Source organism: Gallus gallus, chromosome 3, assembly GCF_016699485.2.
Source record: "Gallus gallus isolate bGalGal1 chromosome 3, bGalGal1.mat.broiler.GRCg7b, whole genome shotgun sequence".
NCBI classification, from domain to species: domain Eukaryota; kingdom Metazoa; phylum Chordata; class Aves; order Galliformes; family Phasianidae; genus Gallus; species Gallus gallus.
The window spans coordinates 6016074-6040989 of NC_052534.1; the positions used below are offsets into that span (position 1 = coordinate 6016074).

General features: G+C 37.2%; 1 long non-coding RNA gene across 1 annotated transcript in view; it reads left to right on the plus strand.

The window, feature by feature from the left end:
- The first annotated feature begins 23840 nt into the window (after positions 1–23840).
- Positions 23841–24916, plus strand: part of LOC112532120 — a 183799-nt gene continuing 182723 nt past the window's right edge. The window contains exon 1 of the long non-coding RNA XR_003074475.3: positions 23841–23896. This is a non-coding gene — a long non-coding RNA (uncharacterized LOC112532120). The remainder of the gene's footprint in view (positions 23897–24916) is intronic.

Here is a 24916-nt window from a genome sequence, read left to right on the forward strand (position 1 = left end):
GGAAAATTTAATTTCTTCTTAATTATTTTTTGATTGGTGTATTCCTAAAACCTTGTGATTGGAAGAATGTGAATTTACAGTGCCAAAATAGATACCAGAAAAAGAAGTGAAAGAATATTGTGTCCCGTGGCCATTTCTGAATTAACTTAAATTCATAATGAGGGGCTTAAGTATTAAATTAATCTGTTTCTTTTTTCTTGATGTTTGGCACACAGAGTAGCTGGTTATTATTTGTATTGCACCAGGCAGGCACCAGCAATTGGAGCATTATTATGTTAGTCGGTGCATCTAAACATTATAAAGTGTTTCTGAAAATGAGTTTATATTCTAAAGTAACATGACAAAAAAATAGATTTTTTGAAGATTCTTGTTTGCATAAAGGGAGAATAATACTCAGAGTATCATATGTTTTTCCCAGATGTCATTGTAATGGTGCTGCTAGAGCCTGTCTAATTGTGTCCATCTAATCTGAGTGTGCTGCCTTGGCCGCAAAGTGCAAACAGAAAGTGTTGATGCTGTTGTTTGTTTTGTTTGTTTTTACAAAATTATTTATAGTATGATTTCAAATAGGCACAGTTCAAAAGTAATTCTGTGCTTACACCTTGCTAATACTTTGAAAACAACTTGGTGAACACCTTCCTATTTTTAAGAGGAGGTCTGTCCTTGAGGAGCTCTGACACTTCAGGGCAGCTTCAGACCTCCTGGATGGACCATCTTCTCTACTGAAGGAAAAATATTTTTTATTGTAACAGATTAACCGCATAAGAGGCATGCATTCTTTCAGGATTTTTTCATAAGGTAATGCAGAATTGAGCTCTTGGCCTGACATACATACCACAGTTTCTAGAGAGCTGCATATGAGTTTTTTTGGCCTATTTCTGGTTTTTCTATGTGCTACTTATTTGAACAATTCTATTCAGAATGAATTTTGTCTGTCCTGCTTTGTTGTATTTAGCTGCAAATCCAAGTGGCCTGATGCAAGGCAATATTTTATTCCTTGGCTGAAATTGCAGGCAAATGAGGTAATTGTTGTGATGGCTTCTGGAGCTACTTTTGGAGTCTGTCATAGAGTTGGTGTAATGATGAGCTGATTGGGCCGCCTTGTCCTCATGGACACAGTTTGGCTTTGGCTCTTCATTAAATCTGTAGAAAAACAAGCTGCTATGCCAGTCCCATTCAGCAAGAGACTATCGCAGATGAGTGTTCATCATCAAAAGGAAATTGTATTTTCTCACAACTGTATGTTGCCTGCAAGTTTCAGGCAATCTCTTTGTTGCCCTTAGATATGGTGTATATGGCAGTTGAGTATTGCAATTTGGAAAGGGATCGAGAAATTAATGGAAATGTGAAAAATAAGTGCTTATGCTAAAGAGAAAAGGAATTGCATATTGATAACCTGGAAATGAAAAAATAAAAAATTCATGATGGTGTTTCGTGGATGAAGCTCATGTCTTTGACTAAACCAAATATGAAACTGGAACTTATTTTGTTTCCAACATATAGTTTTTTCCTTTGTTAAACAACACAGCACTTCAAAAGCAAAATATGTAAAAGGGAAAAATAATTTGTAATTGCAACCTAAAGGGCAAAGTAAATGACAAAATTGTCTTTGTTAGATACAAGTCCTGTATTCATTCTTGTATGTGTGAGGAAGTATTGAAATTTAGCCGACAGGTGAAATGACCAACATTATGTAGTTTAATGTTTTGAGAAATAAATGAGAGGTACAGTGAATCTTTTTGCTGCCTAAAGCTTACCTATTCACATTAGGGTTCCCTAGTCTTTAAGGATTATGAATACTGGAGATGCAGACTTCTAGGACATACAAGTAATTTTAACAGTTAATTGGGATGCATACTTTCCACATCCTTGTGGCAAAATCATAATTATTCCTTTATTTCTTTTTAATTTCAAAGGGAATTGCAGTGGAGTTGTGGTACTGACCTTGAGGGCAGTGTGTGCGATATTCCAAGAGGATGGGATGACAGAAATTCCTGGTAAAAATCAGAGTGGCCAGGCAGAGATGGTAAGAGTTTCTTTCTTTACAGCAGGCAGTTTTTATACATCCTGATTTTTCTTATTTTTGTGATACAGAAGATAGAAATAAAAATTAGTCAGACCCTTTAAAAAGCTTGGTCAAAGTTTGTGCCCTTGGGCACATGACACAATCCACTGATAGCCCAGCGGAATATGCTTCTATATAGCACAATGCATTTTGAGTGTGATCCTATTTGCTGAGGGCTGCAAACCAGCAAAACACTTGATCTCATACTAAAGTAGGCATCCAATGAATTCAGAATTAATTAAAACTTACTGGTAGACCCAGTAACAGTTAGCAAAATGCTTTATGCATGCCAGCGCACTCTACTGTAAATTTTGGTTATGTTTTTCATTATGTATGGGCACTTCGTGAATTCCAGTCTGAGAAAGAACTGGAGGCATTGGCTCACTTGTATAATCCAACTATTGAAAGCAGGCAGTTTTAGTGTTTAATAGTATATCGGCAGCTTAGAGCGGGCAGAAGAGTATTTGAACTAAGTGAATTTCACAGGGAGTTTTGGGAGACGGAAAGCAATTACCTGAACTGGAATTTGGCCAGAAGATTGGAACTAACATTGCGGTGCTTATTAAACACCACAAGTAATGAAGAGCTTTCTTACTGGTGTTTTTCCTCTGCCAGATAGTAACGGATGCTGTTGGTCTTGGAATGACTTGATGCGATTCACTTTTTCTGGCAAGAGGTAAATGACTGACACTGTCAGTAACTATGAAGCACTCACTGGATAAAGCTTGTCTTCTGTCTCCTCTCTTTGGCAAACTCATTTTGCTCTCTAATAAACATTGTTAGAGTATAAAGAGCATTCTACTTGATTTCCTAGTTGAGCAGCTTAATTCTCTGTGTCCAAGAACTTGTTGGGTATTGCCATTGCTTATTTCTGAAAATTGGCAGTAAGGGAATTTGCAGGCTTTCAGCTTTGATGAATATCCTATTACTAATCCTTAAAAAAATTAGAATATTTTTTCTTTTTAATATGAAATAATATGTCTATATAGCAGATATTTAAATATTTAAGATTCTGAATCCTACGTTTAAGCACATATATTTAACTTACATTTTGACATGATATTGTAGGATTGTCTGCCTCGTTTGTTTTCAAGATGTTTCCAAAAATTTGAAATACTCTTGCTCAAGGCATAAAGAAAGCTACTGATTTTTTTTATTTTCAAGTAGTGATGAAACAGAATTATTTCAAAAGCTTACATTTCTTGGAGGAGCATTGAGACCATACTGACTTCATGGAATTCTGTAGGAGACTGTAAGAAATCTCTGTTACCATTTTCTATATGTTGTGCCTACCTATAAGCAGTTGAAATAACTAATAAAATTTGCCTGCGTATGCAATATGATTTTGTTGGTAATCTAAGAATTAGACATCTTCAGTTCTATTCACTCTCAGTATCTCTTTTCTCTCTCATTTTTACTTTTTTTTTTTTTCTTCTCCAATTAGCCTGCCAGGACTTTGGTCAGGGACTATTTTACTGTTCTTGTACTCTGTATTATGTAATTATAATCTTAGCAATATATGAGAGCCTCAACACAGTACAGAATAAATTTGAAGTACTTCAAAACAATATGAAATTACCAATTTGACCAAGGCATTCAGCGAAGCACTTAAGAGTATGGTTCACATTTAGCCTATGAATCTCACTCTTGATTACTATTGAAACTGTTTTCAGACTTGAATTTAAACACCTACTGATGTTCTTTGTGATGAAATATATGCTGAGGACAATACTCAGAAATTCATTTAATAATATAGTTTAATTCATTCCCACTCACTCCCTCTTCTGAGACAAACTGGTACTTATGGGGAAGAAATCAAAGGTCTGCTTCAAAATCAGACTTGAGAAATCTAAATAAAAATGAATATAAATTTATCCTGAAAATTTGTAAAGTTTTTCCTTTATGAAAACGTCATGGCCATGAAGATTATATTTAGTGGCGATGAATCTAACTAGCCCTGAAAAAGTCCTCTAAGACACAATTATACAGAATTTTCATGATTTAGTCTACTAAGGGCCATCAGCCTGTTGCAACCTGTGTTTGAATGATGAGGATGCCATTTAGGCCGGCATTTGAAATCAAAGTTTTGCTGGTGGCTTTTTTTTTTTTCCCCAATGTTTAAAGTGCAGATGATAGAACTGTTTTGTAAGACATGGAAATAAATGTGAACCTGGAACAAAATAGTTGTTTGTCAGCCCTGTTGTGGCTGAGATTTTTATATGTTTAAATTCAGACAAACAGCACCACCAACAACAAAACAAACAAGAAACCAAACAAACTAATCTGAGTGAAACAAAACAGGCAGAGCTCGCTTGAAAAAAAACTTCACTTTAAGTTTCAGTTTGTGGATGTCCTCTATTTGTGCTCAGCACATTCAGGATCCTGTGCCTCATAGCTGCATGGGTTAGGCAGTGCAGACTAACTGCAAAGTCCCAGACAAATATCCCCATGCTGCATGTGTGTATCTCCTTTCACTTAAGGATTTTGAAATCTGTTGGCAGCTGTGGAAAGCTCCCACAAAAACTTGAAGGAAGGAAATTTATTTGAAAATTGATAGCAAGGAAAAAATGGGCGTTTCTTTGCAGGTGAATAGCAGAGCTGGGAGCAGAATGTGGAGGTCTGACTTATGACCATGTTTTAAACATTTTGGGCTTGATCTAAAACCTAAAATTTGTTCTGTAGTTTCGTTTTCCCACTGCTACAATCGTATTTGGTATTATACTGATGTCAGCAGGAAAGCACAAGCTGAATCTGAATCCTCAGTGTCACTGTCTCTTCGACACTTCTCACAGACTGCCCTCAGCCCACTCTGGCCTAGGGTCATCAAAATTTAAAGATATTTTTTACCTTCCTTTAATAAAATTTATTTTAAAGATGATTTAACTGGAATAAAGCTTCATTCTTATCAGCTTTCTTTAAATGCAGAATATTATCATGAAGATGTGTTAAATTTCATTGTAACATTGAAGAAAAAACCCACTGTAGCTAGCTAAGTGAAAATAAATAGAAAGATATGCATTATTTACAGGACAAAATGTGAGTAACTAGGCTACATACAGAAATAGCAGATGAAAAAACAGCAGATAAAAGGCTTCAGGCATACATGCTGTATATATACTTTGCTAAAAACCAGACATAATTCAATTTTTAACAATAATTGTCGTCTACAGACTGTACTTTGAGAAACTGGTGACACCGGCATTCTCTTCCTCCAGAATTAAGACAATATTTTGATTACCATCTTCTTTCTTTATGTAAACGGGAGAAAGAGATTAACCTGCTTAATTAAGAGATTGCTTTCCATGCTGGCTAAGCTTTTTGCTTGATTTTGCTAGTTGCTATTTTCATCTGCCCCAGAAAATTATCAGCAGCCAGCATAGTGTGCATAATTCTGGCAAGCAGGGTTCAGCCAGGCAAACTCTTCTTTACACTCATGTATTAAACACCTAAGATGATATACAATTATCTTGGCTATTGTGGGGTTAATTTGGATCAGAGTTACATATTTTCTTGATATGGAATTAATGAGTTCCAAAAATCTCCTTACTTGTATTTAGCTTTCTAGAGATAACCCATGATTCTATCTTCTTAGATGTAGAGTGCATTATGTCATTGTCAGCTGTCTCAAGTTAATTAGGATGGATTAAATAGGGTGTGGGAAGTTACCAACATTTCTGAGATGCTGAAGAGCAGGAGTCAAGGAACAAAAGGAGAGAGCTGCTCTGTGCAAGGGAAATCAAGATGGAAACAAGGATGACAAGTCTGCACATGGATGAAGTGTCCTCCTTGACAAAGGGACAGGCCCACAGCATGTGACACAGAAGAGCAGGGGTCAGGACTGGCTGCTGGGGTCAACCAAGCATTTCGGTCCTTGATCCACAGTAATAAGACAGGACCACTTAGGCCAAGAAGGCAAATCAATGAGCCACAATCAATAAGGTGCAAGGCAAGGGCAAGTGCCTGAGCTTACATATGGTTCCTGATCCAAGATGGGTGGGAGATCCAACAAAGCTTCTTACAAAACTTTTCATAGCAGTCTGGTCCCAGGTTATACACTGGACGATAGCAGAGCTACCTGAGGACAGACAGCCACAGCTTGGGAATGTGCAGAGCTGGAAAGCAGAACAGTTTGCAAAACCTGTTGCTGTGCTTACGCAAAGTGAGTCTCCAAGTGTTCACATTTTCTGAAGCTTTTCAGGTGTTATCAGAAGTTTCTCATTTAGTAGACAGAATCTTGCAGATGTGAGTCACAAGACAAGAGGTATGATTCTCATGACTCCTAGATGATGTGGGTATGACTTAAAGATGGCACATTTTGCATTATTAACTGTTTTAGTCTTTCTGTGGAGAATTAAAGAATTCAAAATTAAGATGGGACATAAATATTAAAACACCAAATGAAATGTCAGCCTAATTCTGATGTTACCACAAACAAATTTACCCGTGATCTGACAACAAGACTAATTTGTTTATATCTTTGCCCTTTTGGCCTGACCCAAAGCTGAAATCTACAACCGGTATGAACCAGCAGTATGCGGGAGTGACTAAAGAGAAAAGAGATCTCGCTATGCCATGTGAAGAAAAAAGTGGCAGAGTAGACCACATTTCTCTGCATATATCTGAATGAACTCAAGATTTCTGTTAAATATGTAGGTTGCTCTGAAAGTAATGCCTCCTATTTATTTTCATGGAAACTGCAGCACATAAAAAGAGTACAGTAACACCGATACAGCACGTTCTTAGCTGCAGCACACTATTTTTCTACATAGTCACCACCATTAGCCATACATTTTCAGCAGCAATGAACAAGGGCTTGCATGACACAGTCTTAAAGATCTGCACCAGTGGAGGTGACCTAGAGCTGCCACTGCTGAAATGCACCACCCAAAACCTCACTGTGCTCACATCCACTGTTGGGCCTCCATACGCGTTCAGCGGGTGTCAATGAATGGCAATGGGGGCTACTTTTTCCACATGAAGGAATTCAGTTCCACACTTTGGCTCCATATGCACTTCCATGTAAGAAGCCTTTTTGTCAGGCTGCCCCTCTGCTGCCATTAGTCACATACCAACAAGATATAATTGAATATTGGTGGGAAGTTTCAACCTTTACTGCCATATCACCATAATCTGCCTCTGACGTCATTGGTCAGAATAATAAAATGGGAGGCATTAGTTTCAGAGCAGCCCTCATCTATTGCACTGCTGTAAAGAACATTTATAATGTCATAAATATAAATGAGTTCTGTGATGAAGTGATACTATCTTTGAAAATTATTCAGGAACACATTTACACCTGGGGAAGCCATATGATTATGTCTTTGTTAATTCGAAATAAGAAAATTCTTATAGTATCATTCCCTGATTAACCTACTAAAGAAGCCAAGGACTGAGGAAACACTGCTCAGTACTTTACTTGGTAAACTGTCTTTACGTGAGAATGAGTAACTGTTTAATGAAGTTCTCTGATTACATTGTAAAACAGTAAAATGGTAGTTCATTAACATTACAGAAGACTTAAAGTTTATAAAAGAATCTTTGTGATTAATATATTGGCTGTTGATAGAATGTATGCTTTTCTTATTAAATGATGATTTATACTTCTCATTTTTTTATAGGAAAGTTTAGAACAAGCACCTCAAACTCTTCAGCTTTAGAAATGGAGAACATTTCCAATGAAGATATTAATCAATCTTGAAAAAAAGAAACTCTGCAAATAGCTTAAATTTTAACAATGCATTTTAAGCCTTTTTAGCTAAGTATGTCAAACCTGTCTGTTATACTACACTGTATTATGCATCAACGTGTCTTCTCTTTTGACATTGAAATTACTGCTGAAGTGTTAGGAATTCTCTTGAGACTGAAATTTGGCTTTCTATGTAACTTTAAATGGATCTGCATCTCTTCCCATACTGGTTTGATTTCTTAATTTTTAATGCAATTACTCTTGATTTATACCACTAAATGAGAAGGTGTTTTCATACCAAAAAACATGAACCATCTGGGTTTTCTTAATTGCTTGAATGAGTTGTTCACATATGCCTACTTTGTATGTGATGGAGTTATTCTATTTAATACCCAGATTTCTATTCTAGAGAAGAAGTAGTGCATATTCACAGGGCTAGAACCAGCTGAAGTGATTTATCAGTGTACTGCTGTGCAGTATTTCATGGATCTTCTCTCTGCTAATACACCGTGCTTTTCATTGACATCTTTAAAGGCTGTTGTTATGTTTGTACCTTCATTTCCTTTATTTCTGAAGTGCCATGAGTAACTATCCCTGCACTCTCAATGTTATGGATAGTTCAGTTTCACTTGGGTGCTTAAACTACACTTTAGAATTTAGTGTGGAAACAGATGCAAGGGATTCTGCCACAGAGAGGGCAGTGTGGCTAGAAGAAACCTCTCAACAGTTTTCTGTTTCAGAGTCCAATATGTTCATGTTAATCCAGCATGTCTTGGAAACGAGAGATTACAAAGAGGAGATGTTTTAAGAGAACAATTGGTAACTTTGTTTATATAATAACTATTTCAACGAATATTTTACAAATATTTGAATTTGCTCTGTTTGGAAGATAAGTAAACCAAAGTTCTTTAAGGACATTCTGTGTGTTCATAACTATTTTATCCTTAGTAACAAAAAACAGACTAATTAAAATAATATTTTAGGCTTATTTCTCTGACTTGCACTATCTTCAGTCTTATACATACACCCAGAATGAATGTAAAATTAGACAGATGATCTTTATCCCACTCACTTTAGATCTGGTATAATAATTTGTTCCTGAGCAAGACCAGAGTAGAAAGAGCTTCCTTCTTGCTATTCCTGATCCTTCTTGTCCCATTTTGTTGCCATTATGAGCTTTCTCGTGGCTTCTAAATAGTATCTCCAAAGACATTTAAACACACCATTGAAAAAGGGTGCATTTTGCACATAAACATCACAATGTTTACTTTCTGCATGGCTAAAAAAAGATTTAATAACCATAAGAATTACGTGTTTATTTTGATGTAGTTAAATGATGGTGATAGAACCAGCAGGATGGGTCTGGCTTCTGCTGAGCTAGGTGGAGGGCTGGCCATTGTGAATGCACTACCTTGGAAGGCTAGAAATAGAGGCAAGCAAGAAACCAAAATCTACCTAAAGTCAAAAAGAATGATTCTGCCTTCTGATAAATACACAGACACAGTCACTGCTGAAGGCTGGGCTTTCCCTAGTTTGTTATTTCTCTTATCTCTTAGCTGACTGTTACTTCCAGCCTTTGCTTTAATTAACTCTAACTCCTAAATACTACCTCTTCTTTCATGTAATTACATTCCTATGGTTGAAAAATGAGGGATTCCATTTATTTTTGATCATAGGCCTTTACACTTGTTAATGAAAGTTTTATCTCTGAGGAATGAGCCATCCCATTTTGCTGTAAGCTTGTCTTGAGCAGTAACCAGGTGACCTCTGTGCCATACCCTCTGCTTCCTGCTGCAGGGGATTTTTTCCCTTTGCTGCCTGAAACTCAGCTTTGTATCTTATCTGTTACCTGTTGTGCCCCTCTCCTTTCAGGTGAGAGTACTCGATCAGGATACTTTACTTTGGCCGTGCTCCAGGCCTTGTGTGTGTGTGTGGGTGTGGTGTTCATTTGCGCATTACATGCTACCGGTGGAGCTGTGGTGCTCTACCTGACTGGAGCACCCTGGTGTGCTGCCTGTTTCAAGACAAAGTTTGTGAAGGCTTTATCCTTGCCATCCACAAATCCTTGTTATTTCCATCTTTAATGCCAGGTTTCTTTCCTTCTTATTACAGTAATGATTACTGAATATTAACGAAATGAAAACAGTGTATTTTTACTTTCCCTTATCCTATTGTATATAATTTGGCTGTTGGAACATTCTAAACCCCAGACTGGAGATATCAATGAGTAGCAATTTCTGAATAAATGAAAGATTAAGAAATCATTGTCATAGCTATCAAGAAACACTAATTTAATAATATGTGATGGTTCGCTGATAAAAATCACTGATCCAATTCATTAAGCCTAAGAACCTATATTCAGATGCATACTCAGTACAAAATAATTCGAATCCCATGTTATAAAAAACAGCCAAGCAGAATTTTATGATGCTATTCTAATAGCTTAAAGGATATCTTAGTTCACTTTGTCTCGTTTCAGTTTAGGAATTACTGTTGTTTTTTTTTTGTTGTTGGTGGTGGTGGTTTTTTTTTGAGTAGGAATATCTATTTCAAAAATTATTAACTATTAAATTTGATTCAGCTGTTAAGTTCCATGAAAATCAAAGGAGAGTATTTCCATTAGCTGTATTTATTTATTTATTTTATAATACAACTAAGTACCATAGAATCATAGAATGTTTTGGCTTCTTTAAAGATCACCTAGTTCCAACACTCATGCTGTGGGCAGGGACACCTCCAACCAGATCAGACTGCCCAGGGCCCTATCTGGCCTGGCCTTGAACACCTCCATGGATGGAACTTCCAATCTGAAGAGGGAATTAGTGACATACTAGAGTCCTAGGAAAAAAAATAGGACATGAAACAAGTGTTTCATAATACCTTCATTAATCAAGTCGTGGTGTTGTTTTCATTAATCTAAGAAGATATGATTGCTTAAGGTTGGTTTATGGCACACTTTATATCTTTTAAGCCTTCTGTTTCTCACACTCTTTGTTGGTGTGGCCTGTAAAAGAGTTCTCTCAGTAGTGTGCTGATGCACTGGCAACGAGAAGAGAGAATGTGTGCAATATTGATACCTTTATCAGATCATTTCAAGAATCTAAGGGGAAAAGCATAGAGCGTGTTTTTATTAGTTGGTGTATATGTGACAAATAGCACAATTTTGGAAAGCCACTTAGCATGCTTTGTAAGAAATTATTTTGTTAGCCATACTTACAGTTTGAGACCAACCTGAGTTTTCTGCAAATTTGTTGTTGTAAAATATTTTCAGTGTGTGAATTTTTTAGTTTACCTATAGATATTTTACCACTGCTGGGATTTTTGGAACTATTTCTTAATACTGTATTATATTTTGTGATTTTTCTAGCTGGATAACTCCGTCGTTCATCACTATGAAATGAACTACAGAAAGGTCAGAAGGGCTTGTTTCCACGTAGTTCCACAGTTTATTTCATTTTCAGTTCAGTTTTAGTAGAGAAACTGAATGAAAAGACGTGCGGGGTATTAGGAATATGAGGGTGATGTCACGACATGTTTTACATATTCTCTCTTGAATCCACTGTAAATCCTTAAGAAGAAGAGTTTAGCTCCAGAATTTAGGTTGGTAAGCAGATATCAGGCAAGTTTGGACCTATATATTTTTTTAGTATTTCTTTTTGTAATAATCTAGTGAAATTATTTTACTATAGATTTCAGTGGCCCTCACTCCTAATTAACTGTAGAACAGACATTTGGAATATGAGAAAATATCTTCATGGCAGCTTCTGCCTAAACAGGTTTAGGTGTTGTGACTGCTGAAGGAAGCTTTGTTTCTTCCACATTTCTGCCTAAGCAAGGAAGGATGTTAACTTAAGATTGAGACTTCACAAAATCAGCTTTATTTTTCTTTCCCACCTCTGCCTTCCTTCCAGTGAAGGATCTCAGCATACTGAAATTCCTTTCTTTTTCTTTTTTCTTTTTTCTTTTTTTTTTTGGCATTCCTGTTAGATCCTAAGGGAATAATGAGGTCAGTGGGAATTTAAGCTGCAAAATAAATTACTTTTAATGAGTAACTTTAATAAATTATCTTTAAATAAATTATCAATTTTCTCTTCAGTTAAAACAGCTGGATTTCTTTAAGTAACTTGCACATAGCTCTCAGCACCTTGGCAGTTGTTCAGTTTTACAGCAATATAGTAATGATGAGTTTGAGCTCTAAGACCCTACCACAACCAAAGAGCGGTATTTGGATCGTTTTTTCTCTAGCAGCTACAGAAAGGATATAATAAAGTTGTTCCATGAAAGTTGTGAAGCTTAACCCAGGTTTATTTTTCTATTTCATTTGTGTTAGAAATACAGAAACTCACCTTGGCTACTCCGTCTCCTGAGACTACTTCAGTTGTGCTTGTCATAAAGACAGTAGATAAGAACAGAGTCTGCTAAGGTCACTGAGTAGTATTTAAATAAGTGCAAAACAGCTCTATTTGAAATTCAAGGAAGGTGATAAACCAATTTAAAAACTGGCAGAGTGGAAATGTGAGTAAGACTGGTGAAAAGGTAATCAAACTATTTTGTTTTAAGATGAAGGGTGGTCTAGCTGAGGAACTTGTGAGTTTGGTGTTAGTACTCTATACACGTACAGTCAGATTGCTGTAACCTGGTAGCATAACCTAATTTGCTGATAGCCAGAAATCTAATCTTTTTTGAGGAAATAATTGTAATCTGAGCAAAATGTGGGTTCAGAATGAAAGGTGTTTCATTTGGCTTTGATTTATCTGTTTTCATCAGAGTGGGAGAGGAAGAAAGAGGGGTAAATATGGCTTGTGGGGATGGTTTAACATTAGTATATAGCTAAGCACAACCACATCAGCCTTTCACTCCCCATCCTCCAAAGAGGCTGCTCCTACAGGGGTATCCATGGGCTGCACTGTGGGCTCCTCCATGGTTGCATGTAGAGATCTGGTGCCTGTGGGCTGCAGAAGGACAGCCTGCTCCGCCATGAGTCTCCCCTGGGCTGCAATGAGCTGCTGCCCTCCTCTGTACTGACCTTGGGGACTGCAGGGCTGCTCTCTCCCATTTCTCAATCTCTCTTACCTGCTGTGCAGGCATGGTGGAGTAGAAAGAAAAGCTGAATTAAAAAAAAAAAAAAAAAAAAGAGGTAAAGACTTAGATTTGCTAAGCTGCTGAAGCTAAAGCATGGAAAGTAGATGTGTATGTATGTGTGTATATATATATATTTCTGTTACAGAGGTACTTTGCTGCTCTGTTTTCATCCAGCACCGGTTGGAAACTACTGGCGGTCACATTCTCTAGTACAGCTATGAAGAGGAGAAACTGCATTAATGTCAAGCTATCAAATTCTGACTTTCCTGACAAGACAGGCATTTTTTCCAAATGTCCTGCATGTGTTTTGAGTGTCAGAGTATGTACAGACTAGTTAAAGCACACTAAACTAAAAGTAAAAGCTCTGGCAACGTAAACTGGATTGAATTGTCTTTGAAGGCTACTTTAAACTTTGTAAAGTAATGCTCATAGTTAGAACTTACTAGAGTGGGGATTTTCCTGACAGTGAAATAAATCAATAAATACATGACACATCTTTGGAAACTTTATTCATTAAGCTAAAAAAAAAAAAAATTGAAATGCATGTGAAAGGCAGGGGGGATATGAAGCTGAAAAAATTCAGCAGGCTCCTTGAAAAGAAAGCAGGGCTTTCTGGGCAAGCAAAATGAGAACCAGCAAACAACAACAACAACAAAATCAGTGTTATTTGACTCTTGAGAAATTTGGAATCAAACCAAAGTTCAAATAAGCTCTGGGCTGTCTTACTGACTTTCAAGTCAAACTGTTCAATGGCATTGATATATTTCCATAGAAAATGCAGTTACACTGAATGAGTGTTTTCTGAGATAAGCATTTTTTTGACAGTAGACCATTTATGTATTTTCTCCCCCCACAAGACCCACGACCATTTAAAAGCACAGACATGAATACTGCTCAAAAAATATACACCTGTTCAGTACTTCGTTGTCACTGAAAGCCCTATTTAATACGTTCTATTCTGACCCCATTTTGGATGCAGAATGAATAACTAGTGAGTTTTTTCTCTTTCTTAGAGTAACTTATGTTGCATTAAGAAAATATATATGAAGACAGGATGTTATTCCAGGCCTGAGAACTCTGGCAGGTTAGGGGGATTTTGTCTGGGCTAAGTAACATACTTCTGTAGCAAAGAAATGCAAGGGTTGTTTCCTCTGACAGACTGACATTATGAGTTGTTGAGGGGAACACTGTCATTTTCCAGTTCTTTAATTGTAGAATGCTTAACTTCCCTTTCATCTGTGCCTTTAAACAAAATTGTTTTGCTCTTGAATTTCATAGTATTTTATAATTTATGGATGAAATATATGAACAGAACAAACAAGGCCCAGAAAGGGTCTTTTAAGATGCACTTCTTTAACGTTGTTTATTTTTTGTTTTTGATTTTTGTTTTTTAATGCCACAGGGCTGGAATCAATTGAAAATACAGTCCTGACTTCCTCAATGCACAAGCCAGTGGAAATCTAAAATAACCTCTGGGGAGAGAAAATGGAAGTTTGTGGCTTTGACAACTGTGAGTATATATGGTGTCAAAGAAGTTTCCAAACAAAGAATGCTTTTTGAAATAATTTCTATTGGGCAATTTCTGCAGTAACTGTAGTGGCTAGCCCTCACTAGAGTGCAAAATGGAAGGAAATGCTTTCTTGCCTGTAAATTAATGTCGAATTCAGATTCTTATCCAAGGAAAGTACAATGTACACAATTTGAGGGACAGCCTTAAAACAGTTTGATATCAAATTCTTTTATCACTTCATTTTTAACTTCTGTTGAAGAATCCAATTGATTGAGAAAGCAGAAGATTAGAACAAACACGATTTCACTAAATTGGGAAATTCAGAACTGATAAATGTAAATTCTTTTCTATGCAACTTTTGATTAAACTGTTGAACTTCCAGACACAGAAAGATATTGAGGTCAAGAAAATAATACTTATGAGATGATGAAGTAGATATTTGTATTGGATATCCATAACTGCTCTGATTAATGACAAGTACTTTTGAATGGAGTTCAAACACTGAACTTCAAAGTTTATGCAAATATTTATTGGAGACGAGGTTTTGGGAGCACGTTATTGCACATCTCCTTGTTCAGGAAGAAGAGTGCAATTGGTTTAACGTGGTGCTGTTGTATGGAAGAAGGCCAAACACACACCAGTTAGCATGTAGGGAAGACAATATTCCCTTCTATCCAGTGCATGTGATACTGCCAGCAACTGAGTGGCAAACTGATGAAAGTTTCCTAAAAGTGCTAAGTGTATATTTACTGAGTGAGAAGAGTTGTACCATATTCAGTGTACCAGCATTGAATATGTCCTACAATTATGGTTATTCATATAAGTGAAGTAAAAAATTTGTCTGTCTTTCAAAAACTGTCTTCCATATGAAAGGTTAAAAAAAAAGTTCATTTTTAAATTTGGTTGTTTCTTTTTTCCCCAGTTGCACTGTGATTTTAAAGCAGTAAGCTCTTCCAGCTTTTCTGTTTGCTTCTCCCTGAGGATGAGATGAACTTTCCAATTTTGAATTCTTTAATATCTAAAGACTTCTTGAGCTTAAAGAAAAATTGTATTGTCTACTGCATTAGTGTCAGGACATTCTTCTATAAACTTCTCTCAAGAGTAATCCTTTGCTTGAAAATTCTTTTGCTGTACCAGGGATTAATTCTGGGCCCTCCAATAGGGTGTCTTTGAGTGCTGTGTCTCATAACACAAGGTCAGGCTGATCTCTTGGCTAGAAGTCTGCCTCTAAAAATTGCAAGCTTGGCTTTTATCCCAAAATTTGCTGCAGTCTCTGTTTTCATGTCTTTTTGCGTTCTGCAATTAAAACCCAAAGAAATCCCCAGCTCTCATGTTTTAATTTTTCCTGCAGTATTTTCCTAATGATCAAAATTGCTAGTTAAATGGAAATCATATAAAAAGAACTTGGAAAAACTTATTGTTAAAAATAGAACTATTTTTAACTCCACAATATGCCTCTTCAACTCCTAAGATGTTTGTGACTCCTGTGACTCATTTTAGGGTAAAGTTTCCTAAAGTGCTCCAAAGATTATCTACTGAATTTAGGTGAAATCAGCGTTCCTTTTGTACATTGTCTTGTAATTACTTAAATAATATATTTTTAAAAAGTCCTTCTTTATTAGAACTTGCATTCATGCACTAACCAGCTGCAAGCTATCTATGTCAAGCACAGCTGAAACAGATCTTCTGTAATTCTGAAAATGTGTGCAGATTATATTATTTTCAGCTTTCTAACACCTTCACCTAATTTTTAAATGTAATCTTTCAATAATTCTGTCACTCAGTTGTCTAACAAGTTGCTCACAGCATAATGAAGTTTATTCTTAGATAGTGAAAGACAGAGCTGCCGCCTCCACTGGGATTATACCTGCTTTTTTTTTTTTTTTTTTTTTTTTTTAAGGAAAGAAAGTACCTGAAGGTCGATGCCTTGCAAAGCGGATTCTGGAAGTGGTGCTTTGGAAACAAAGCAGAAAGGTATATGAGAGTTAGGTTTACTGGCGTTAGGTTTACTGGTGGTAAGAAGGATGAGAAACATTCAGTTTTACCAGTGAGCCAGCTAGCAGGGAGAAAAGGGTGGTTTTAGCAGTACTCAATGGATGAAACTACAGCACTGATGAACTTCAGGATTTGATGCAGAAGAAAAGGAGAAAAAAAAAAAAAAAAAGATGATTCTTGCCTTGGAGATAAGAAGCTTGACAGAGAAAGGAGCCTGAAGGAAGATGAGTTAAACTGAGTGTGATTTTAAGAATCTTTTCTGGAGAGAGGGGAGCAGAACCCAAAAGAAGACGAGGATGTACATCTTATCTCTGGCTGTCATACAGTACAGCAAGAACAACCTAAAACTATAACCCCTGATTCTCATCACGGCATAGAAATGATGAATAACTGTTACATATTAGGACAGATATAAAGAACTGCTGCATGGATAGCAGAGGAAGTCGCTGTTCAGACTAGGACAGCAGAACAAACAATGAAGAGCAAATGTAGAAATCGACTAAGTAGTCTTATAAATAAAATTTGATTCTTCCTTAATCTGCTGATATGTTGCACTTGATCTATTTAGTTATTAATACCACAGTAGGAAATGTATGTGAGAGAGCATGCAAAAATATTCCAGGCTATTCACTATAACAAACCCTTATTTGTGAAATAACTTCTAGATTTTGTAGTCCTTAAGATAATGTGAATTCAAATGATGAGGTTTGAAGCAACTCTACAGCAGCACCAAATTGAAAGTTAGCAGTAAGCCAAATCTGAAGACTTCTCTGTGAGATTAATTCCATTGTGACCTAAACTGCTTGGAAAACTCACTTCAGGTGAATACAGAAAAGTGAAATGCTTGAAGCAGTGTACAGCTTGTGAACCCTGAATATTTTTCCCTAAGTCTGTTTGCATTTCTAGCACATTTTTTTCTGCTTGTTCTACTTCCACTTGATAGGAATACAAAATGGGGCATTACTGTAGTTGCAACTATATGAAATGCACAGTGTTCCATTTGTTATGCTGCATTAAACTGTAAAGGCATTAAGGACAAATACAGGGAATGGTGCCATTAAACAGAGGCTTAAATAGACAGTGCTCAGATCATTAATGAAGCCAGTAGATAGTAGATACAAACTTAGGGGATAAATTACCACTGTGCCCAATTTATTACTGTATAAAAGTCCATGAGATGTGGAAATAACGTTGAAAATCAGTAGGGATGTATTTCCCATCTTGTTTGAAATTAAGTGGTATTTGTTAAACAGAATAGCTCCATTACAGATTTTAAGCATTGCTTTACATTGCTAGCTCCATGGGAGCCGGACCATGAAGCTTACCTCCTTAAAATGTAGTGATGGATTTTCAGGCTTTGTGACCATATAGTAGCTGTTTATGTTTGTATGCTGATGCTACAGCATAGATATATCATCTCAGTGGATAACTGGATAGATGTGAATTTTACAACCGGTTTTTAGTCTCTTTTACAATATATTTGTTTATACTCTGTGTAGTATCGTAGTATATCACAAATGCATGGTACTTAAGTAAATTGAGCTCTACAGTTATATGAGAAGAGATGGATTATGGTTTTCAAAACACTACAGTTTGGTTTCCAAAGATGATGCTGGCAAGACTGTGTATTGCACAACTTCATCTTAGATGACAGGCTTGTGCCAAACATATTATAGAGTGAATGGTCCATCCTAAGCAGAGCCATTGCAAAAGCAGAACGGTATGCCCTGGGCTTTGCTTTGAGAAAGAGGGAAGAGAGGCAGCTTTCAAGTTTTATCTGCCACTGCCACTTCTGCCTCCCACTCTATCTTTTTCTTTTGACAACAGACTAAGTGGTGGTCCCCTCCTCACAGCTTCTGTTATGTACAGAATTCAGAAGAGTGTGGGAAAAACTGATGCCCTGAGTATGGAAGTTGCCAAGTGCAGATCTCCAAAAAAGTAATTGAATAAAACACATGAGAAAAGTTGCTGCCAAGATCACTGGTTCGAAGTCCAGAAGTAGCATACCATATTAGCACTGCTTGGGTCACAGTAGAAGTGGCCTGAGCATCTTTAACTAGAAATGAAGTATGTCGACACATGGCTTTGGGGATTTCTCCCGTCCTGTGCAACCTAGACACGCCCTTGGGATAGTCCACCATGCTTAGCCAGCAATTAGCTTGTTTTTGTGTTTGTTTGTTTTTTTTAATGTGAATCTGGCCTTTGAATTTATATCTGCAAATTCCTCCCCATATATATTTTAAGTCTTTCATTTTTATCTCACTATATGTTTTGCTTTGCTTATGTTGACTAGGTCAAATGTCTGTGCATGTAAATGCATCTCAATTTCAGACCAGACTGAGACTCAGTGGACAGGTTCAAGAGATGTGAAATAGTCAAGACCCAGTTCTCTGATGTAAATAATAAGGAAATAAGGATCTTTAGTCAAGGTTAGGGGCAGCCCTGTGAGAGGAGTGGAGCTGGAAGGACTGTGAAGTCTTAGAAAATGCAGCTCCTGGGGACCAGGCTTTTTAGCAATTTTTAGCTGATGTCTGAAAAGAATATGTGCTTGATCCTATGCTGGATGCTGAAGGGGGCCAATTTTGGAGATATGAAATGGATACCTATTTATTTATATATCTCTGCCTAGCATTACTTTGCAGCCTGCTATTTCAGTCTCGCTTCTGGTGCCTGCATAGTGCTTTATTGTAGCCAGAACCAAACGCACTTGGCAAGGGAGCAGAGGACACTGACAGCAGTGGTTTGTAATAGCCCCAAAATTAAGAGACTGAAAAGACAGTAGCCTGCACACTCTAATGGTACAGAGCGCTCTGACATCCTTTGGGTCAGGAGATCCAGAGGCCAGATGTGGACAATGTAACCACAGAACAGACTAAGTCCAGATGAGGGTAAACTCTGTGAACATACTGGTGTTGAAGGAAGGTTACCTTGAATGTTTAATTCTCTTAAATGATCTAGAAAGTCCCTGGACATGTAGGGCTGATATTCATCATCCCCATAATGAACCTTCCAGAGGGCAGAATAAGTAAAATTTATAGTTCTTTTTCTTCACAAAGCCTGCTACTTACATGTGTCTTCATGTGCTGTTTGTTGGCATGGAAACATGATGCTGAAGCTCTGAGAACTCATTCGCCGAGACCAGGGTTTCCAGCAAGACACCCACCCTTTGTCCCTGTCTCCAGCTGATCTGCCATCTGCAGCTGAATCTTAATTGGAAACAGCACAAACTAGGGCTGTCTTCAGAGATGAAGAAAACTTTGAACTTTGTAATAATGAATCCAGAAAATTTTAAGGGAAAGAGTAGAGGCTAATGGAGGAAACAGTTATCTGAAATGTGGAATAGTATCTGATTTTCTCAGTTAAACTTACTCAGCTTCATCAGTGACAGATTCTACCTGATTTCCATACATCTATGGAAGAAGTGGACATTGAGCAACATTTGCTTTCAGGCTGCTCAAGTGACTGTGGTTATAATACGACCAGACTGAGAATTAATGTCTGCCTATTTGTCCCCAGAATGTACTTTTTATGACAAATGAACTACAGACTTTTAGAAATAATGTTGATTTGATCTTACTGTTTTTATTAAGTCAACTTAGAATCAGAGAATCATCAAGGTTGGAATAGATCTCTAAGATCATCCAGTCCAACCATCCACCTATCACCAATATTTCCCACTAAACCATGTCTCTCAGTACAACTTCTAAAGGTTTCTTGAACATCTCCAAGACGGTTGGTGACTCCACCGCCTCCCCGGGCAGTCCATTCCAGTGCCTCACCACTCTCTTGGAGAAGTAGTATTTCTTAATGTCCAATCTAAATCCCCTGGAGCAACTTGAGGCCATTCCCTCTAGTCCTATCACTAGTTAAATGGGAAAAGAAGCTGACCCCCACCTCACTACAACCTCCCTTCAGGTAGCTGTAGAGAGAAATTATTTCACTAAAGATCCTTGTCATTTCTACTTGTAGAAGTTAAAGTGAATGCTAATCTCATCTTTAAATGATTAAGAAAAGCTACCACTAAAACTGTCTCCATATTTACAAACAAGATAAATCTGTTTCTGTATACCTTTCAGTCCCTAAAGCCCAGAATAATACATGAGATAAAAATGTTTAAGTATATGTTGAAGGTTTCTTTTCACCATAATACTTCAACTTAATTTTTCTTTGACCTGCTGTATTATTATTATTTTTTTTTCCTGTAAACACTACTGAAGAACTTCTGGATAAAATTAGCTGTTCTACTTGCTCAGTACCTTTATCAGTAATACAATTAGCAGGAGATCTTCTGCATGCTTGCCTGAAATAGTTGCCCAAATAGTATCAGCACATCTTTGTTTAAATTCTTTGTCTTGAGATTCCTTTTAATGAGAAAACTTGAAGGGAATTATCAGTGTTCTGTACATTTGACACAAATCCACTAAACTGTTGGTCAAAGCTTTAAAGTGTCACAAAGTGGCACAAATAGCCTCTCATTCTGGTGGAATACTGTTTTAACATGACAAACTGTATTTGAGAAATAATATGATTACCCGTGGATAATGCTCTTGGCCTCATTGTGGTAATTAAATAGATGCTCGTTTTGCAGCAAATTCTGCAGCCCTCTGTTAAGCATGACCTTTTCTCCTGGCTGCAGTGCACCATGGCACATTACCATGTGCTCTGCTCATTACAGTGAGAGGTGACTGCTGCCCTGAAAAACCTGAGATATTCCACTTAGTGCATGATCCGCTTTTCTCTTCCCTTGGCCTTAACCTACTGTCACTGCATATCCTGAACAAATGCTGAAGACAGTTGGTAATATCATAGAAAAATTGATCTCAGCATCTGGTGCAATGTGTTTGGCAGAAGATAACACTTTAAGAGTGAGTGTTTTGCCTCTCTTTGTCTGCCTGCCTGTCTTGCATAAATATTTGTCTCTTTAATTCTGGATCTTCCATATAGTTTGAGGAGAATAATGCTAAGGTGCCATAACTGAGGCTCAGAATGAGTGTGGCATGTAAAGCACTAATAAAAGGGTCGTATGTATTCAGAAGAAGGAGAGTCTAAAAGGCCATGTCTTGTTTATAGCTTAAATCCCATTACTTGAAAGTTCTAGCCAGCTTTTTTTTCTCTTTGGTGGTATGGGGCTCTGTCATGACACAGATGTGGTACAACCACACTACAAGTAACACTGCAGACTGGATCCTGATCTCATTACCTTGAAATTTAGTACAAATTGATTTCATTGGTCACAGAAGAGATATTAGAGATCAACACTGATATTGATTTAATTACATGGGAATTTCATAATAGCTGCAGCATTCTGCAACTTGAAAAGACAACATTGCTGACATGGTGGGAACAATAGGATAGGCTGGCACTATCTCTGTCAGGCCTTCCCGGTCAGGGTGAGAATGCTCTTCGTGCTAGCATGTCCCATACTTACATGGCTACTGCCCAGTAATGTATATGTAGCCCTATTAAAGGGTGATTGCCATTGTTACTGCACACTGCAAAATGTGGTGGGTCAGCTGTCACCTTCTGCATCCCTTCATGTGAGAAATAAATGCACCACTGTAGATCTGATGGAAGAGTTGGTATAGGATAACAAGGAGTATGTCTCTTAAGAAGTGAAAAGTGTATAAAAGGATACAGTGATTTTATGAGGACCAAAGCAGATTTCTCAAATAAATGGTGTTTTACCTCTAGTTCTGCCACAAAAGCTCTTCTAGGAATGTCACTGAAGTGTGGCCAATATATTAGTGAGGCATTAGTCTATCTCCCATGGAAATGCTGGCTGCCTGAGCTAATGCAGCAACTGGTAAGCTTATGGCTGAAATCCTAATGCTTTTAGAATTTGTGGAACATTTTTCTGGGGGACTGAGGATGCTGTGCTTGTATGTGATGGACTCCTGCTTCTCTGCAGTGCTTGCTGCTGTTCTGTATGCATTAAGAATACTTTTTGCAGAGTCTACATGAGAGAGGAATCTTAAACTCTGTTTATATTTTCTTCTCACATGAGGTAAAATACTGAGTTAACTGTATACAGATTTGGGGTACTGTTCCAACTTTCCACCAGGACTAAATTAATAAAAAAACTTAGTTTAATTAAATCAACTCAACTAGTTTAATTCAATTAAATCAAAGTGAAATAAAATTAGTCTCGCTGATTTAAAATGAACTTTGTGCAATGTAAAAAACACATAACTACGGAGGGGCTGAAATTTGATATTAGAACTCTATAAATTTTAGTCACATCTTACATCACAGCAAAACTCCTTCTTTCTGTTTGTGTAAATAATTCCTCTGATTTCTGAGTAAGATCAGAAATAGTTGGGCAATTTGACCTTTTGTATCTGTTCTAATTGTCTTCCTGCTGCTAGGCAAACTATCCTTTCAGACAGTATGTTCTTTCATTGGAAGAGGCTTGTGTCATATGGAGGTCATATCCTCAGTTTGCTTATGGTCTATTCAAGCTAATAGATCTGTCTGTTTTCTAACCTGGGAGCATATTCTACATTGTCTCATGAACACATTGCATATATGGAAATAGATAAAAGCAACCAAGTGAGAAGAGATGGTTTCGTTATGTAATGAGGTAGATATGCCTGGTTTCTATTAAAATCTCCAGTATGATCTCTAACACCACATTATTCACTCCCGTGTTTGTTCTTAAGCACCAGGGCTCCTGCTTTAGTGAAGTGTTAATGCTTGATCAAGCCTCCAAGCTTAAAGGTTTTAAGCATAATACTGAAAACATCTTCAGCAAAGAGGCGAATCAGAAACTTTGATACTCTGGCTATTCATCTATGCTGAAGAAAGAATCTTCCAAAGTGCACCGTGCATACCAATACTCCTTTTAATCCCTGCAAGGTGGAAGAAGTCAGTATTTCTTGACATTAGATTAATCTTTGGTAAAAATAAATAAATAAATTAATAGGTTGAATACATAGGTAGAATAAAAAGTGAATAACTGTATTGTGCAGTGCAGCTCTGAAGAATGAGCTATTTACTGAAGCAACATGTACTTGAGTACAGTTACATTAATACTACCTCCCTCAGTGAATCCTACCTCTTTCCTGTATGCCTTTTGATATATTTTGCATGTTTTATGGTTTGAATAATGTGCTTTTGCTACAAATGGCTGAAAACAAACTAATAAATGAAGATACTCTGAAAACTGATTGTTTCTCCAGTCCTACAATAACCCCATTAATTATTGTCTGGACATCCAATACCTGATCTTGTTGCATAATGAAGATTTTCCCTACTACCTACATGAGAATCCTGAAGTGGAGCTTTCAGTAGCATATAGGGGAATCGAGTTCTGCGTTGTTTCCACTTTGGTTATTGTATGGGAACTGCTGAATCAGGGCCTGAACCTCTGATTAACCACGTGAGGTGAGTGCTGAGTCAGCCACAGGGGCACAGGTGAACGCAATTTCACCTGAGTGACCGGAAGCCGGAGCCTGGCTCCACCCCTCCTAGACCCCATTTAAGGGCTGACTCCCAAGCCAGAAGGGTCTCTATCTGCAGATTACTCCTTTTGGAGCCCTTCTGTGAGCCCAGTACACAGGTAAGCTCTTTATTTTATTACTTCTTTGTTATGTGGTAATCCCTCTGGTCCAATACCTGTATACCTATTTACCTTACAATCTATCTGCCTGTTTGCCATACAGTTATCAATGCCTATTTCTTTTAAATGCTTTTTAAAATTCTCTGCAGAAAAAGAAAGAGGAAAGGATATTTTTTTGTCTGAAAGGTAATGTGTCTTAAGTTTTGACTTATGGTATGTGTTAGTATTAGATCTTCCAGCAACCCAGTTGGCTTAAAGGAAGAAATGATGGCTTAGGTTTGCATATCACATCTCCCCAAGGGCATTTATTGTTTCTCCTGTAAAGTGCTCAGCTCTTTCTCTGCAACTTATTTTCATTCTTTTTGGTATTAGTTGGAAAATGACGAGACAGTGTGGTAGTGCTTGCTGTTCGTTTTCTTCTATGATATTTAGCTTAGCCTTCCAGACCCTTTTGCTGCCCCAACTAATTTCCAGATATTTCCAATTGGAAAATCTGGTGTGATGGCTAGAAGGAATGGAGAGATCTGACTCCTGGCCTTGTTGTATGATTTATGAGCTAGTTCATTTCTGCAACTACAACTCTTTCATTTATTTGCATCACCTTAGCGAAATCAGGGCTGTAAAAAGAAATGTTGCTGAGAACTTCTAGGGAACATTTGGACACGGGGAATTTGCTATGTGCCAGACTGGAGTCTGAGAGTTGAATCAAAGCTGGGTTTTGTGTCCTTGAGGGAGTCACTGACCCTCTCTCCTTGCTTCAGTTGCAAGGATTAATTCATTCTTGTTGAAAAATTCTTAGAGATTCTCATCTGGATGAAGTCATAAAAGTGCAAATTATCAGCAGTGCACCACAGTATACAGTTTAGCAAACTAAAGAAGCACTGAGATATATATGTAACTGAACACTAGCCAGGTATTGCTAAATCATCTTCATGTCCCTAGGGATTGTACTGCTGAAGTGTGAAAGTGTTTTTTTCCTTTGAAATACAGTGAAATAAATGAAGAAATTGTTTACTTGCA